Source organism: Saccopteryx bilineata, chromosome 2 (genome assembly GCF_036850765.1).
Source record: "Saccopteryx bilineata isolate mSacBil1 chromosome 2, mSacBil1_pri_phased_curated, whole genome shotgun sequence".
Lineage (NCBI taxonomy): Eukaryota > Metazoa > Chordata > Mammalia > Chiroptera > Emballonuridae > Saccopteryx > Saccopteryx bilineata.
The window spans coordinates 314,448,523-314,466,240 of NC_089491.1; the positions used below are offsets into that span (position 1 = coordinate 314,448,523).

Below are 17,718 nucleotides of genomic sequence, written 5' to 3' on the forward strand. Positions count from 1 at the left end.
TTGTCTTCTCACTGGGAGAATAAAAATCGATGGGAAGAAAAGGAACTGTACCTCCCCCCACCCCAGAGTATGCACGGCTATGGGGGTAGCTTTCCTGGGGGGGGGGAGAGAGGAGCCAAGGCAGCAGGGGGGGGGTACACAGTGACAATTCAAGGACCCTGGTAATTGCCTTTGCCGTTTCTTGGGATGACTCAGCTAAGCTGCCTCTGTTTCCCCAGTGATCCTGGTGACAGGTCAGCCTGCCGCTCAACAACCTGGCCCTGCTTTTGAGAAATTTCTAGCTATGCAGGGAGCCCAGGCAGGAAATAGATCACTTTGTTCATTCAACAACTGGTTACTGAACACCTGTTATGTATGAGGGCTGTTCTAGGCACCACAGATACAGTAGAAAACTCCCACAAAAGATAGAAATCCTTGGCCTCCGGGAACTTAACATTTTTGTAGGTAAAACTGACAATAAAGTATGTAAGTTAATTATATATTATGTTAGATGGTGGTAAAGGCTATGATGAAAAATAAAGCTGGAATGGGAGGGAAGGGAGTTTGGAGGAAAGATCAGTGACTTTAAACAAGTGTTCAGGGAAGGCCTCCCTGAGGAGGTAACGTTTGAGGAAAGGTGTGTGTGTGTGTGGTGGTGGTGGTGGGGTTGGAGCAGGCATCTAGGGGAAGAGAAAATGGCGATGTGAAGGCACTGAGTCAGGACTATGTCTGGCAAGGTCTGGACAGCACTGTGCGATAGAAATAGAATGTGAGCTGCATTTGGCATTTTAAGTTGCCCAGTAGTCATATTAAAGAAAGTAGAAAGGAGAAATGTGAAATTAATGTGAATATTTTTTGTTTAACCCAAACTAGGGCAAATATTACCACTTCAACATGTAATTAGTGTAAAACTAATTGAGATAGCTTACATGCCATTTTTCGTACGAAGCCTCTAAAGTGTGGTGTGTACCACACAGGACATTTCCATTGGAGAATAAATCTTCACTAAAAGTACCTGATCTGTTAGAGTTCATAAAATTTACAGGTGGGAGCAGTGAGATGGTGAGCAGTGGTTGGATCCTTGGAATATTCAGAAGAAGGCACTTCTGACAAATTGGATGTAGGGATGTGGTGATGGTGGGGAGGTAGGGAGAGAAAGGGGAAGTCAAGGATGAGGCCAAGATTTTGGCCCAAGCCAAAGCAAGAATGGAGTTAATTGGGATGGAGAAGGCTGTGGGAGAAGCAGTTTTGAGGAGAAAGTGGAGTTTGGGCTTGGACTTGCCTGGTGTGAGGGGAGTCAGTTTCAATATGTGGATAGTGCATGCCCAGAGATCTTGGGAGGCCAGAGGCCTGGGAAATGGAAAGCTTCTTCATGGGCCCTTGTGCCCCGAGGGATGGTCCCCTTCCCTTTCCAGAGGACTGTCATGGCGTAGCTGGCCACGTTTTTATTTTTATTTTTTTATTATTTATTTATTTATTTTTTCTTTGTATTTCTCTGAAGCTGGAAATGGGGAGAGACAGTCAGACAGACTCCCGCATGCGCCCAACAGGGATCCACCCGGCACGCCCACCAGGGGCGACGCTCTGCCTACCAGGGGGCGACACTCTGCCCCTCCGACCAGAGCCACTTCAGCGCCTGGGGCAGAGGCCAAGGAGCCATCCCCAGCGCCCGGGCCATCCCTGCTCCAATGGAGCCCCGGCTGTGGGAGGGGACGAGAGAGACAGAGAGGAAGGGGGGGTGGAGAAGCAAATGGGTGCCTCTCCTATGTGCCCCGGCCGGGAATCGAACCTGGGTCCCCCGTGTGCCAGGCCGACGCTCTACCGCTGAGCCAACCAGCCAGGGCCGCTGGCCACGTTTTTAAAAAAATTCAAATAAGTTCTCTGGGTCTCCAGCCTCAGAGGTGCTCATTCTCCAAAGGCCAGTGGAAGTTGCTTGGGTCTTTCTGGGTCAGTTCACATTTCAAGGTTATATCATATCTCCTGCTCTGGGCCAACCTCAGAGCAGTCTGATGATTAGAAAGAGTTATACATGGTCAATAGCTCCCCAAGCATGGCCGGAAAGCCTGCTTTTATGGTAAGTTACTGAAACAATTCAAAACTCTAAAGACATACATTCTGAATTTTCTAGCTCTTCAACTCTGCAGGGGTGTGGGGAGGGATTAATGCTGTGGCACAGAGAGGTTGGAGAAACCTCTTCAAGGCCTCACAGTGGGAAGCCAGGGAGGACAGCCAATGGGGGTACCAGCCCCATGTTCACCAGTTCAGGGCTCTCAGACCATACAGGGAGCCCTCACACCTGTTTCCTTTGTGGCTGGGCAAAGGTACAGGAATGTCTTTTAAGGTCTTCTTCCAAGCCCAGCAGTGTCTGATGCTTGGACCTGGACCTGGAGGGTGAGCATTTGGGACCTGTTGACTAAGGCCACCCCGCTTTGGCAGCCTGGGCCTTCTGACTTGGGTCCAGATCTGGACCCTGACCCTGATTGGCTATGGGACTCTGTGATCTTATTATCTTTGAGTCCATTTGCCTATCTGCTGAATGGGGGTGATGGTGCTGGCCTTGCAGGAGTTTTGTGAAGCGACATTAATGTTAACAGTGACTCGACACTTAGCAAATATTGCTTCCTTTCCCCTTCCCATGGCAAAGGCAGAGAATGCCTGTGGGTGGGCAGTTCTGCCCATGAGTGGAGGAGATGGTGCAGAAGGCAGCATCTGACCTGTATTGGGGTGAGGATGCCTGATGAGCAGAATGAGTAGAAGAGAAAGAAGCACCTGCCTGACTGGGGGAGGGGGGAGTGAGAACAGTGGAAGGTCTTCCCAACCTTTCATACCTTTCATGAGACCTGGGATCTAACTGTGCTTTGATCAGGGGGCCTCAGCTAGGGCAATTTTGATCCCCAGGGGAGACATTTAGCAATGTCTGCAGACATTTTTGGTTATCATAACTGGGGAAGGATGTTCCAGGCATCTAGTAGGTAGATGCTGGGTGGAGGTTGACCAGCCTCTCGGAGGGAGGCGTTGAGGACAAAGGCTGGGCTGGCCATGCTGACCTGCTTCTGAGCTCCACACTGAGGTAGTTAGCAGTGAGGCTGGTGTTTTGAAAAGTTCATTCCCTGGTTGCTAGTAAGGGTGGTTTTCAGGGGCACTGTTAAACATTCTACGAATCACAGGATAGTCCCCACAACAAAGAATTACCAGGCTCCAAATGCCGTTAGCACTAGCACTGAGGCTGGGAAATCCTGCTTTAGATGACTCATTCTCACAGGCTTGTTATGAGGACAAATGAGAACACAGAAGAGGTTGGCTATCAGCTTCAGGTGCATTCTAAATCCCTTTATCCCCCCCCCCCCCCGCCTGGTGTCATCCAGGTCTCTGGACCAGGAGTCAGAAGACCTGAGTTCAAATCCTGACCCCGAGTAGTGTTTCCTTGTTGCCAGTCTTCGTTGTCTTTCATCCTGGCAGGTCTCATCTGTAAACGGGACAGTGGTGTTTCCCTCCTGATAGGCTGTGGTGTGGACAAAGTGGCAGCCTTTGTGGGGAAGATGCTTTGTCAGCTATGATGTGCTGACAAAAGGGAGGCAGCAGGATGGTGGACTTTCTGCCTGGCACTGGATGAAACTTTAGGAGAGGCAAAGCCCAGGGATTCCTCTGCCCTGTGAGGCCGCATGGCTGTTCCCAGGCCTGCTCCATCTTTCTTATTTTGTGTTTCCTTGATCAGGTGGAGGTAAAGCCTCCATTTGGGGAAGATGGAATTTGCAGGAAAATGCAGGGCTATTATTTCTGTGCTGGGTGAGTGGGAGAAAGAGCTGGGTGAGTGGCAGACTTTCTGGTTGAGAGAGGCGGCTGAGTGCGCCAGCCTGGGCATTGCTAAGATTGTGCTAGCGTGAGTGGGCCAGGATTCCCCAGTGACCACCTCAGGAAGTAATATTTGTTCTGAGCTCAAGACTAGCCCCCGGGAAAGACAGAACTTGCTATCAGGGAAGGGTCTGCACCCAAGTGCTGAAGTTCCAAGGACATTCTACAGACAAACTTTCACTGACACCTGTTCTGTGCCAGGCCCTGGCCTCAGAAATATCAGGGGGCATAGAGATAGACAGTCCATGGTTGAGAGGGTGGTCAGGTTGCCACGGCTCTGCAATGAGGCAGACTGTGACAAGTATGTGGAAGAGGTGCAGCATCACGCTAAGGGCACGTCTGGAACTTTTCAAGTCTAGAGTCTCTGAGAGGAACTGGGGTTGGGCTGGGCTTTCAAGGGGGTTTCATGAATCAAAAGGCAGGGAGGATAAAAAGCTAAGAACTATATGATGTCACACACAGGTGGGATGTAAAACTGAGACTCATGGACACAGACAAAAGTGAAGTAGTTCAGGGGGAGGGGGGAAGGGTAAGGGGAGTAAAGAGGGCCAAATATAGGGTGACAGAAAATGATTTGACTTTGGGTGATGGGCACACAACGCAGTCAACAGTTCAAATGCTATAGAAATGTTTTCCTGAAACCTATGTACTCTTCTTGACCAATGTCATCCCATTAAATTTAATTTCTAAATTGAAAAAAAAAAAAAAAAAAGAAAAGAGGATTCCAAATTGAAGGGACAGTCTGGGCAGAGGTCCAGAGTTCAAGAGTGCCAGGTGTTCTCAGGGAGGGACAAAGGGACTAGGTTTTCCTGGAAGTGTTGAGAAGAAAAGACTGGAAATGGACGTGGCTCCTGCTCAAGGGGGCCTTGCACACCAGGCTGAGGAGTCTGTACTTTTGTCTTTAAGCAGTGCAGAGGTGTGGTCAGGTCACTGCAGAGGAGGGGTTATAATAGGAGGAAGCTCAAAGCACAGAGGCTGGTTAGAAGTTATTGTAATAGGTCTAGAGAAGTGAAGGCTTGAACCAGGTGAGGGGCAAAGGGAAGGGAAGATGTGGGAGCGGAGGGGGAGCTTGGGGGCGGTAGGTAATGTGTTGGGCTTGATACATCTCCACCCTGGATAAACAGGTTGTGTGTGAAGGTCAAAGTGGGATCATGACCTGATCCCCGTACTGCTTGGCTATACAAACAGTCCTTGCTGGGAGGGTGGGAAGCTGTGAGCGCTTACACACCAACAGTCCCAGAGAGCAGGGAGGCATAGTGCCAGCACCAGCCACGAGGCTGGGGGGCTTCCTTCTGGAACTCCCCGGGCTCGGCACCGACCTTCTGCCAGGCCTGAGGGAGACAGAATACACCCTCCTTCTGCTCATTTTCAAACATATGGGAGGAATAGCAGCAGCGTGTTAGAGCTCCCATCAGAGCTCTGTGCTGACAGGCTGTGCGGTTGGGCAAGTTGCCCGACCTCCCTAGACCTTGGTCCCTGCATGTGTAAAACGGGGATCATGATGCTTAGCCCATGGGGTATGGTTGTGAGAGAGGAATAAATAACACAGTGTAAAGTTCTTAGCTTAACAAAGGGCCACTGTTTTTAATGGACAAGAAAAAGGGACCGACTGGCCATGATGGGGTGGGGAGAGGCAGGACTGTGCTGCCGATAAAGGAGACGGACACCTGGAAGACAGTTGGAATGGCGAGGCTGGTCCCAGATTTGCAGAATGTGGGAGACCAGGAGGGTGTCTGAAGAATTAGGCAATGCTGGGGGTCTTCTGGGAGTGCCGTTCGTATGAACAACCTTTACCAGCTAAAGGTGAATGAACTTTCCAAAACATCATTACTGCAGGTGACTGCAGTGTGTTTGGTACTCAGGAGTTAGTCAGCATGGCTGGCCCAGCCTTGGTCCTCAGTGTCTCCCTCCTGGAGCCTGGCTGACCTCTGCTCAGGGCTATAGCCGGCATCTGGCCCAGTTCAGGCTCTGGGGGGGGGAGGGGAAGAGCCCTGGAGGTGGGATCAGTGACCTGACATTCACACTGGCTCTGCCCCTCCCTCACAGATGTGTGGACTCTTACAACACAGTGATGGGTCTAGATCAGTGATCAGCAAACTCATTAGTCAACAGAGCCAAATATCCACAGTACAATGATTGAAATTTCTTTTGAAAGCCAGATTTTTTTTAACTTAAACTATATAGGTAGGTACATTGTTATTAACTTAATTAGGGTACTCCTAAGCTGGCCAAAGAGCTGCACTCAGGGGGCCAAAGAGCTGCATGTGGCTCGCGAGCCGCGGTTTGCCAACCACTGGTCTAGATGAATAAACAGTACCAGGGCCATGCCAAATACTTAATTTGCATGCATTCCTCCTTTAGTAAGTACAGTAGATGGTTAGGGCAAAATTGCCCTCAAGGGCAGTCCCAAATGCCTACATTGCCCCAACTGTGGCCATGCAGAGCAGTGGTGCTTCTGAGGCTGCGCTTTCTCTCTGCCCTCGCTGCATGTCGTATCCCTTTGCTCTCCTCTCCTGCGATGTGACCCAGCCCTATAGGAACTGGCTGCAAAGACAGCAGGGCAGCGGTGTACCATGAACAGGGAGCAGTCTGTCCTTGTGTGGACAGTGAGGGAGCACACTGTCTGTAGAGTGTAAGAAAGTAAGTAAAACCGACTAAAAGTTGGTCTTCTTTTTATTTTCATTGGCTCATAAATAAGGTCAGTGATTAAAAACCCTCCTCCTCTTGGCACAAAAGTACCCACATCCTGCCCTTGGCTTGATCCTTCCTAATGGTCACCCAGAAAAGAGCCCAGGAGAGAAGCTCACTGGGCCCTGCAGAGGAAACGATGATCTTGGAGGGTGAGCTATTTATGATTGCAGTGGGAGCATGGATCTGGGGCCCAGGAGAGCTCCTGGGAAGTGGGGGTAGGTAGAGGGGTGGTGAGCAGATTCAGGCAGTGGAAGTGATGGTTGTGAGCTAGGGCTGGGGAGGCATTGTCCAGGCCCTTTGGACGTGGGCAGGAAGAAGGCGTATTCCATCTCCCTTGGATTTGGTAGGAGGCCAGCACAGCCCTGTGGGTTCCAGAAGGAAAGGTCCCAGCTGGGGCAATGGTGCTGTCTGGTGTGGATGCTATGCCACCTTGCTCCCCTCGGCTGGGGAAAAGGAGCCAGGGCTACTCTGGGGCTCAGGGAGCTGCAGGGGGGCTTGGGAAAGGCAGGAGATCTGGAATTCACATTTTACCTTGCGTGCAGGGAGTGCATGAGGATCAAAATGAGCACTTTTAAGGTTTTATTACCATGATTTAAACAGGTTTCCATGCAGGGTTGTGGGATGGGCCTATGTGGAAGAGTTGTGGGAGCATCTCTGTTTAGGATGGGGGTCTGATGGCGTTTGGCCCCTTTCTGCTTGAACCCCTTGGAGGGCTCTTTGTGAGGGAGCAGCAAGCCTGGATCTGTTTAGGAGGCAGACAGCTGGGGCCCCTGCAGTGAGGAGAGCAGAGACCTCTGGGACTTGGGAGAGTTGGGGAACTCTTCTGGATTTGCTCCCAGAAGCAGGTGCATCTGGTTCCATTTGGAGCCCATTTGGAAACAGTGAGTGGGCTGGTGTGTGGCTGTCTGGGGCTACCAGGCTGAGCAGCCAGGTTAAGCTTAGCCCAGAGGCACTTCCCAGAAACTCATGGCACTGTCAAGGTATTGGCTAGATGTTGAGCAGTTGGCAGGATGTAGTGTGGGAACAGCAAAGAGGTTTTATCAGGGTGTCAATTCTGAACAATTGGTAGGAGCTGCTGTAAGGGCTGTGTTGAAAAGGACTCTGCAGTGCATTCTGAGCTTCGTAGGGAGAGTGCTGTGATTGATTTGTGATGTCTATACAGGCAAGGAAGGACAGAGGAGTGGCCAGTCGTTTCCCGTTGCTGGGTAGTGGAAAGATGAGAGCCTGTGTTTGATCTTAGATGGGTAACTTTTACCTCTCTTGGGACCTAGTTTTCTGATCTCTAAAATGGGGGTAAAAATGTTGCTTTCCAATCTGATAGGCTTATTGTGGGGACTAAGTAAGAGAGTGGAGTGGAAGCACTTTGCGAAATACAAGCCAGAGTAGAGTGGTGGTGGTGGTGATGATGGTGGTAGTGGTGGTGGTGATGGTGGTGGTGATGGTGGTGTTGGTTCTTGTGGTTGTCGTGGTGATGATGGTGTGGTTATGGTGGTGGTGATGATGGTGTTGGTTCTTGTGGTTGTGGTGGTGATGATGGTGGTGGTGGTGATGATGGTGGTGATGGTGGTGATGGTTGTGGTGGTGATGGTGGTAGTGATGGGGGTGGTGGTGGTGATGGTTGTGGTGGTGATGGTGGTAGTGATGGGGGTGGTGGTGATGGGGATGGTGGTGATGGAGATGGTGGTGGTGGTGGTGGTGGTGATGGTTGTGGTGATGATGATGATGATGGTGGTGGTGGTGATGGTGGTGGTGGTGGTTGTGGTGGTGATGATGGTAGTGGTGATGGTGGTGATGGTTGTAGTGGTGATGGTGGTGGTGATGATGATGGTAGTGGTGATGGTGGTGGTGGTGATGGTTGTGGTGATGGTGGTGGTGATGATGATTGTGGTGATGGTGATAGTGGTGGTGGTGATGGTGGTGGTGATGATGATTGTGGTGATGGTGATAGTGGTGGTGGTGATGGTTGTGGTGATGATGGTGGTGGTGATGGTGGTGGTGGTGATTGTGGTGGTGATGATGGTGGTGATAGTGGTGATGGTGGTGATGGTGGTGGTGGTGGTAGTGGTGATGGTGGTGATGGTAGTGATAGTGGTGGTGGTGATGGTGATAATGATGGTAGTAGTGGTGTTGGTGTTTGTTCTTGAATCACTCAGAAACCCAAAATGACCTATAAATAATGCCTGTGGTCTTTACTTTCTCTGCCTCACTGAGGACCAGACCACTCATGATCTGAGTGCATATAAGGCACGGCTGACATGATGAGTGGCCATATAGACTTTGTCACCCAGCCTCTTTATACACTTTTGGCCAAAGAGTACAATTGGAAGTCACTTTGTTTCTCTCATGACCCTCTCCCCAACTTTAGATTTAGAGATTGTTTTTGTGTTTAATGAGAAAAGGACAGAGAATCTCTTCCATTGATTCTTATTCTCCATTAAAGATAACAAAATCTCTTTATATAGTCTAAAAGCCTGACAAGAGCATACTAATAATGCATGAATTATGCAAATCTGTGTTGTCACTTGGTTTGCATAATGAAGGGGCTGGGGAAGGGTTGGGGAGGGGAAAGAGTGGGGTGAAGATGCCTGCCCAGATTTGTTTAATGGGGACAACGTTTTTTCCTCCTTTCCTACCCCCTTCTGTCCTGAGGGTGGCCCACCCTCAGCCCTTCTTTGCTGGCCTTGTGTCTGTCCCCCTCTCAGGGTTAGTCACCAAGGCAGGAGCACACCATCCTGTGCTCACCGCTCCTGTGGAACTGGCTTCATTGACTCTCTCAGCCTCCCCTCCGTGTACAGGTAGCTTTCCCCAAGAAGACCCCGGACTATTATTTCTCCAAATGTCTGTCTCACCGAGAAGGTGGACTTCATTAAGTGCCATCTGGAATTGTAACTATTCCCAAGTGCCTTTTTCTCGGCTTATGGGAAGTGAAGTGGAAGAACTCACCCGACCTGTCTCTTTGGGCAGTTCTCATCTTTGCTCTGAAGGGTTTCAGCCTCTGTCTGTAAAGTGGGCTCCACCTCTGCTTTTCCCTCCCTGCCTCCCTGAGCCTTGCTAATCTTAGGACTAAATTAGATGAGGGCACTTGAGGCCTGAGCCTGCTGGGTGCTGCCGGGAAGCCTGGGCAGATGTGGCTTACGTTGAAGGGGTGCAGGCGGCGGCTGTGGAGGTGGGCTGGTCCTGAGTGTGTGGGGGTGTGGCAGCTGGCTTCTCCAGAAAGCTCTGATACTTCTCTGGGTAAGGCAGCTTCTTGATCTGGAGAAGGTAGATGTTCTGCATGGTGGATGCAGGGACCCACCCTAGTTGGAGGGTAGACAGGGATATCCAGTTTCTGGAAAGGGTGAGCAGACTGTCAAGGCTGTACAAAGGCTGGGGTTCAGCTCAGTTCAATGCACTTATTAAGTGCTCAGCTCTGTGGACCACGGCTTGCTCTAAATGCCGGGACCATGGAGATAAAAAAGTCCTCATAACTCTTATTTACTGAGTTTTATTCTTAGTGTCAGGCCCTGTGCTAAGTCTCTTGTTTAAATGTGTCATGTCAATGCTTACAACAACTTTTTTTTTTTAAGTGAGAGGAAGGGAGATAGTTAGACAAGACTCCCACATGTGCCCCAACTGGGATCCAACCGGTAGCCCCCGTCTGGGGCCAATGTTCAAATCAACTAAGCTATCCTTAGTGCCTAAGGCTGATACTCAGATGAATTGAGCCACTGGCTGTGAGAAGGGAAGAGAGAGAGAAGTGGGAGAGGAAGTGGGGGAGAAACAGATGGTCACTTCTCATGTGTGCCCTGACTGGGGATTGAACCCAGGATTTCTGCATGCCAGGCCAACATTCTATCCACTGAGCTAACCAGCCAGGGCCTCGACAACTTTATGAAGTCACTATTTCTCTATTTTATAGATGAATAAGTTGAGACTTGGTCATATGGCCAGTAAGTGGCAAAACAGAGCATAAGCCAGGTCTTCTAGCTCCAAGGCCCATTTTCCTGACCATGATGCTTTGCTGCCTCTGTTGACTCCCACCCAGACCCTTCCCTTGAGGGTCTTAGGATAACGGAGGTGTAAGCAGATGGTGAGGGCGGTGCAGTGTGAGGTGTGCAAAGAGAGAGGTTTGAACCAAGAACAGAAGTAGCACAGAGTATTTAGTTATGTCAGGGGTCTGGGCAGGGAATGTTCACAGAGGGGTGGCTCCTCAGTAATGCCCAGAAAGGGAACCAGATTCTGAAATCAGGAAAGAGGCCAGCATAGGCTGCAGGTCAGCAGGTAGGGGTGGGGGGCTTTCATGTGAGCAGAGTAATTTCTGATACTCTCAGCCCCTTCCTGCCTCATTCACCATGGTGGTGGGTGTATGTGTGGACTGGGTGAGCTGGAGCTGACAGCCTTCAACTCTAGTCCTGCTCAGGGGGTCTTGGCGGGGACAGGCAGGCAGGACAGGTGTGGGGTGCTGCCCCAGGGGCAACTCTCCTTGACCCATATGTTCAGCAAGTGCACTGGCCTCCCTGGCCTTGCCAGGAAGCTCTGAGGACAGGGGTCGTTGGGTGCCTGGACTGTTTGTGGACTCTGGTGCATGGGGTAAAACCACAGCTGTTCCCACACCCACACCCTTCGACACCCAAAAATGGGGCCACCATCAGAACATCCCAGGGAATTCTTTGCATTGAGTAGGACAGGGCTGGAAGGGGAGGTATCAGTGGTTCAGAGAGAAAGTGACTTTCCCCAAGTCACACAGCCAGTGAGGAAGCAGATCATCGCCTGGGTTTCCAGTCTCACCACTGCAGGGTTCTCTCTTACCTGCTCACCCCTCCCTAGCACCCACCATGAACATTCGCTCACCCATGCAGGTACACTCTTGCTGTGTTTCCCTCACACCTGGCCAGCCTCTCAGGATCCTTTTAGGCCAGAACTTCTTTCTGGGGAGAATTGAAATGGAATTGTCAGATGAGGGAGCTGAACCTGCGGGTCCTTCACACACACATTCAGCCCACTGTCTCCAGCCTCCCCTGGGGTCTTTGCTCCTGCTCACGAGCGTAATAAGTGCCTAGGATGCTATGATTGGGGAGTGGGGGTAAAGTGGGAGAACAGAACATGGTAGATTCAACTTTATGCAGGGAGTTTGGAGTGAGGAGGGGCTCCATGTTGGAGCCACAGAGATGTGAACTGAAGTCCTGACTCCATTGCTTATAAGCTGTGTGACTTTAGGCAAATAACTTAACCTCTCTGAGTGCCAGTTTCCTCATTAATAAGATGGGGTTAATAATAACATCTACCTCAGTAGTTTCCAAACTTTGCTACATTTTGGAAACACCTGGGATCTTTAAATAATTCTGATATCTGGCTTTCAGCTTCTAAGCTGATCTCGCTTGTCTGGGGTACAACCTGTGTATTAAGAGTTTTTAAAAACTCCCCGGGTAGAGGAGCATTTGAGATCTTGCTTCTCAGCATGTCATCAGTTTGGCTCATATAAACTCAAACTCTTATAAAATTCTCAAAACAAACCAACAAAAACCTCCACAAGTGATATTAATAGGCTGCAAAACTGGGGACCACTGTCAAGGTTTATGGGGGATTAAAAGGGAAAATGTAGACCCCTGGGGAGGACTCAATGAAAAGAGGTGATTATTTTTTGTTGTTGTTCATTTCCCTGCCTCTCACTTCATTTATTGTGGGGTCTGGAGGATGGGAACATTTTCATCTCTGCTCCGTGGTAGGTTTGCTGTGAATGCTGACCCTGAGTGGCTGTCACTGTCATTTTTTTTTTTAAGCAAGAGAGAGACAAGGGAGAGAGATGAGAAGCATCAACTCATAGTTGCGTCACTTTAGTTGTTCATTGATTACTTCTCATATGTACTTTGACCACGGGGCTCAAGCTGAACCAGTGACCTCTTGCTCAAGTCAGCTACCTTGGGCTCAAACCAGCAACCACGGGGTCAGGTCGATGATGCCACACTCAGGCTGGCGACCTCGCGTTCAAACTGAATGAACTTGCACTCAAACTGGCAACCTCGGGGTTTCAAACCTGGGACCTGTGTATCCCAGGTCAACGTTCTATCCTGTGTGCCACCACTGGTCAGGCAGTAGCTCAGCTTTACTAGGAAAATCCTGTTTCTGACCCCTCTCACTGTTTCTGCAACTCTAGGGCAGGCCTCAGTCTCCCTGGCAGGCCCCAGAGAGCTCATGATTAGATGGGGCTCCTGAAAGGGGAGCTCCATGATCAAGCTTCCCACGAGTCTCCTCTTGATGGCTTTGAGGATGAAAGGGTTGGTCTCTTTAAGGGGTCTCAGGGAGTCAGAGGCCCAAGATGCTGGGATGTGCTACACCCAGTCTGGATTTGGTGTCTTGATTGACAAGGGCTCAGGGGAGGGTGTAGGTGGGGATGGAGTGGGGGAGGGGCTGCTGCTTTGGCATGGTTTGAGGCAAACCTGAGGGAAGGCTGTGAGGGAAGACACATTTTCCCAGATCCCTCAGCTGTCCTGACAGGAAGTTGTGCATCACTAGGCTGACAGGAAGGAAATGACTCTGTCGCTGGGAGAGAGAGAGAATTCTGTCTGGGGCTGAGGGAGAAGGTGTGTGCAGAAGCCCTTCTCTCCACACAGAAGGACTCTCTCTTCCCTCAGACCCTGCTCCCTGTTCAGTTTCCAAAGACTGATTTTAGCTAATGAGGAGCTGTGAGAGGGAAGTGAGAAGGGGTCCTGTGAGATTTCGGGAGGTAGGACGCCTTCTGCTCTCAGTCGGTATCTCTCTTACCCAGCTCCCAGCTTCGGGAAAATGGAAGGCGACAAGGCATTTTGTGATCTCACATGCCACTTTTTCTCCATCCACAAACCACACCTTTGCGAATGCCTTTGATTTCTATTTCTTTTACCGCCCAAAAAACACAATGAATCTTTTAATAGCACAAGGCCTTTTGGATCTCTAACCAATTGGTTGCCAAATCCTATCCAAAGTGCACTCAGAATAGATGCTTTTAATAAAATGTATTACCTTTAAGCCAGCATAAACCTGTGAAATTTGTACATTTCTTTTAGAGCATCTCTACAAATTTTACAATATTGAAATCACCACCGAGTGACCTTTCAGGAAATACTAGATAAATTACAAGAGACAAATAGACAAACCAAACTGAAAAGTATAATTTCCAGTACCTTTCCTGCCAGGTTCTCAGGCTGTCTTTGAAATCCCTGTCTCCCTGTGCACCCTCCCCAGCCGTGTGACCAGCCCTGCCCTGAAGGACTCCTCTGTGCTCTACTCCTTCAGAAATGGGATGCCCTCTGAGAGCCACTCGCAGCTTGGAGAGGCAGCTCTGGTATGTGGCTCCCGGCACCTTGTCCTGTCTGTGTTTGCCTCTGTACTTCATCGTTCAAAACACTCCCACTGGTGGCCAGAGCCCCCAGAATGCTTGCAGGGGTCTCCAAACGTTTTACACAGAGGGCCAGTTCACTGTCCCTCAGACTGTTGGAGGGCCACCACATACAGTGCTCCTCTCACTGACCACCAATGAAAGAGGTGCCCCTTCTGAAAGTGCGGTGGGGGGCCAGATAAATGGCCTCAGGGGGCCGCATGTGGCCCGCGGGCCTGCTAGGGGGTGGTTGGGGGCTGCTTTGGAAAGGCTCAGATGCTCGGCTGGCTGGGTCTGACCCAGATACATGATGGGGAGTCCTTGGCCACCCTGGGGCCTGAGCCCAGGGACCCTCCCTCTGGAGTATTCTCTGTGTTTGGGCTAGCCCTTGGTCACCCCGCTATAGCCCCCACCAGTTCAAGTCCCCACCGAGTCTCACCATGCCACATTAGGCGACTTCCCTTGCTACTAGTTAGTAATGATCAGGGGATACCAACCAGGTGTAATAGTCTGTTCATACTTTCTGTAGGGAAAACAGAATATGGGAGGCAAGTGGCCTGTAAAATCACACGAATTAGAGTTCCTAAGGGGTCTTCTGGGGACTCACTGCTCCCTTGCTCCCCTTCCAGTGCAGGTCCCTGGAGACTTGGAGCAGTAATGGGGTGGTGTGCATAACTATGCCCAACTTCGTAGAGGCTGCTCATTGTAGTTTACCAGACGGCAGTGGTCACATGTCGACAGGCTCGTTTCATGGATAAGTGAACTCAGTTACCAGCTTGGCTGCTTTGCCATCATGGTTCAGTGACCTGAATTCATGTCAACTGGAGGTATTACTCAGGTGTCCTGGGTCTCAGCAGAGATGCCATCTCACATGACTCTTCTCCACCACCACCCTTCCACATGGGGAAGAAGAGAGATGAGAAAGAAAACGGAGGTTCAAGAGTATTCTGAGTGCTGCTGGCTCTTCTCTAGGATAAGTAGCACCACGAGGAACATAAATAGCTATCAATGCTGCCCAGGGTTTCCCTCCCTTCTTAATTTGATTATTAATTCCACAAACATTAATGGGTTTTTGTACTATGTGAGGTGCTGGGGGGGACCAAAAGATGAAAAAGACCTTGTTCCTATCCTCACGAGCTCATGGTCTGGTAAAGATACTCAGTGCAGTTAGATTGTCTTCCAGAGATGCTTAACGTGCCTGGTGGAGGCAGCACAAAGGAGGCGACTCTAGAGGGGGTTCAGTGGGAATTCGAGAGCACATTTGGATCTTTAAGGCTGGTAAGGAATGTGATAGGTCAAGGCTTCCCTTCCCGATGAGCATGTGCAAAGGCCCAGAGACTGAGTAAAATGCATTTTGGAGGTGTGTGAATGTAACCTATTGTGTCTGGACTCTATGGTGTAAGTGGGGCTGGGAAGGTGGCTGGAATCTATGGTGTGAATGGGGTTGGGGAGGTAGGCAGGGGTCAGATTATGCAGGTGCCTTAAACAGAAGCCATTGAAAGGCTTTGGGTGGAGGGGTTGCATAATCCGTGCTTTATATTAGCCATTGTGGAATCTACATGGTATCACAGGGGGAACTGGAGCAAGGGAGTCTAGGAAGCTCAATTCGAGCTCTAAATTCTAGATCTGGACCTAGCAGCTGGGTGACACTGGCCAAGTCTAGGCCTCAGTCTTCTGGCCTGTAAGAGGGGAAGACTCTAAGACCTGTTTCAGGTCTGACATTCTCCACACCTCCCTCTCTCTGGCCACCACGCCCTTTGTTTCGTACTTGTCCATCCACCTCTGGCCTCTGACCCATGTCTCCTGGCTGTCCCACTGCACTCAGTGGCTGCTGCCAGCTGGAGGAAGAGGAATGAGTCCTCCAGGAAGAATGTGTGCTCCTGACCACCTGGCCGGAAGAGGTCCTGGACTGCCTGGCCTTTTCCGCCCCTGCAGGGACACTTTCCCTGGCCCACTCACTAGGCTCCCCACAACTCATAGCCTGGCTCAGCCTGGCTTCTTCAGTGAAACAGTTCATTCTGCTGGGCCCATACCCCGCAACTACCTGGCCCCAAGGGGAAAGAGGTGGCTGATTTGGAGTCACTGTCTGGAAGACAGGGACATCTGAGTGGAGAGATAGCAGTGCCTTTGGCCCATGTAGTCTTTTTCCTTAGCTCTCACCTGGATTTTAAAAGCTTAGCAGGTCATCCATCATCTGCAGTGGTTGTCCAGACGCCCGGCATTCACTCTTCCTGCCCAGGAGCCCTGGGAGCCACTTCTGCAGGAGGCCGTGAGGATGGCTGTAGGTGGAAGCAGGTTTGTCCAGCTACCTTTACAGCAGTGGCACTTGGTCCTAGAGCTGCTCCAGGCTAAGTAACCCGGAGGAGGGGGAGGCCTGGGGCTTCTGCTTTCCTCAGTCTTTGAGGAAAACAGCTGTTATATTTATTTATTTATTTTTTTTTTAATTTTTATTTATTTATTTTTACAGGGACAGAGAGAGTCAGAGAGAGGGATAGATAGGAACAGACAGACAGGATCGGAGAGAGATGAGAAGCATCAATCATCAGTTTTTCGTTGTGACACCTTAGTTGTTCATTGATTGCTTTCTCATACGTGCCTTGCCTTGACCGTGGGCCTTCAGCAGACCGAGTAACCCCTTGCTTGAGCCAGCGACCTTGGGTCCAAGCTGGTGAGCTTTTTTTTTTGCTCAAGCCAGATGAGCCTGCACTCAAGCTGGCGACCTCGGGGTCTCAAACCTGGGTCCTCTGCATCCCAGTCCGATGCTCTATCCACTGCGCCACCGCCTGGTCAGGCCAGCTGTTATATTTAAATGCTCAAACAATGGGTTCTAAACAAGTATCTGTTTAGTAAGCAGAATGGGAAAATCGAAGATGATTCTACTCCCCTCCCCCCATTCTAAGTGCTATTTACTGTCTGAGTGATCAGACTTGAAAAGGAGTCATTTTGCTTGATTTTTCCTGTCCTTGGGTATTTGGCCTGCTGTTTCATTATTCGTTCATTCCCTCATTTACCCACTCACTAATTCATCAAGTAGTTATTGAATATCTGCTACTATGTGCCAGGCTCTGTGTGAGGTAACGGGGACAGAGAGACAGGATGAGAAGGTGCCACCAAACAGCCCAGCGTCTGGGTGACCACCCAGTGGGAAGCCCAGGGGTTGCCGGATCTCAGGGGCTTAGGCACAGTAAGTTTCATTCAGACATAGAAGCTTTAGCTGACAATCCTAACCCCTGTTCTCAGAAAATAGGGAAATAGAAATAGTGGGAGAGGGGAGAAACATGGGCGTGGAGAGTGAGGTGAGGCTGGAGGAAAGAGCGATGAAAGCAAGGAAGCAGCAAGCTTTCCCACGAGGGAGACCCTCCAGACAGCCAGTCAGCGGGGCCCAATGGAGGGAAAAGCCCACGTTCTCTCTCAGCTCGGCTCTGGCAAGCTGGGTTACAGACTGGTTACTCCCACCCGTGCCTCAGTTTCCCCATCTGTAAAATGAGGCTTTGGACTGGGGGATCTCAGAGATCTCCTTTGAACTAATATTCTGTGATGAGTGCAGGACATAGCAGATATGGAGCACGAGCCCAAATCCAGGTGCTTCAAGTAGAAGACATGGTTCCTTTGGCTTCTCCCATCTCAACAGTGAGACACCCAGAGCAGGCCTGTGGGAGTCCTGCCCTCTCCTCACTAAAAACAGGTGACTTCTGCTGCTCTCCCAGCTGACCACCGAAGGGAGATCTGGGTCTCTGCATTTGTGCGCATTCTTTCTGATATGGGCATACTTTTCTTGGAGTTTCTTTCATTTCTTTTCTTTCTGTCAGTAAGGTCACTTGATATGCTCAAAGTACAGGACTGTCTGCAATGCAAACATGCTT

At 50.3% G+C, this 17,718-nt stretch overlaps 1 protein-coding gene across 5 annotated transcripts in view; it reads left to right on the forward strand.

The window, feature by feature from the left end:
• KCNN3 (potassium calcium-activated channel subfamily N member 3) overlaps positions 1 to 17,718 on the forward strand; it is a 164,154-nt gene that overhangs the window by 16,082 nt on the left and 130,354 nt on the right. The window contains exon 1 of one of the 5 annotated variants that reach the window (XM_066261982.1): positions 4,803 to 4,856. The exons of the other annotated variants lie outside the window; for them this stretch is intronic. The gene's annotated coding sequence lies outside the window, so the exon portion shown is untranslated. Of the gene's footprint in view, positions 1 to 4,802; positions 4,857 to 17,718 lie in introns of those variants that run through there. 5 annotated transcript variants of the gene reach the window in all.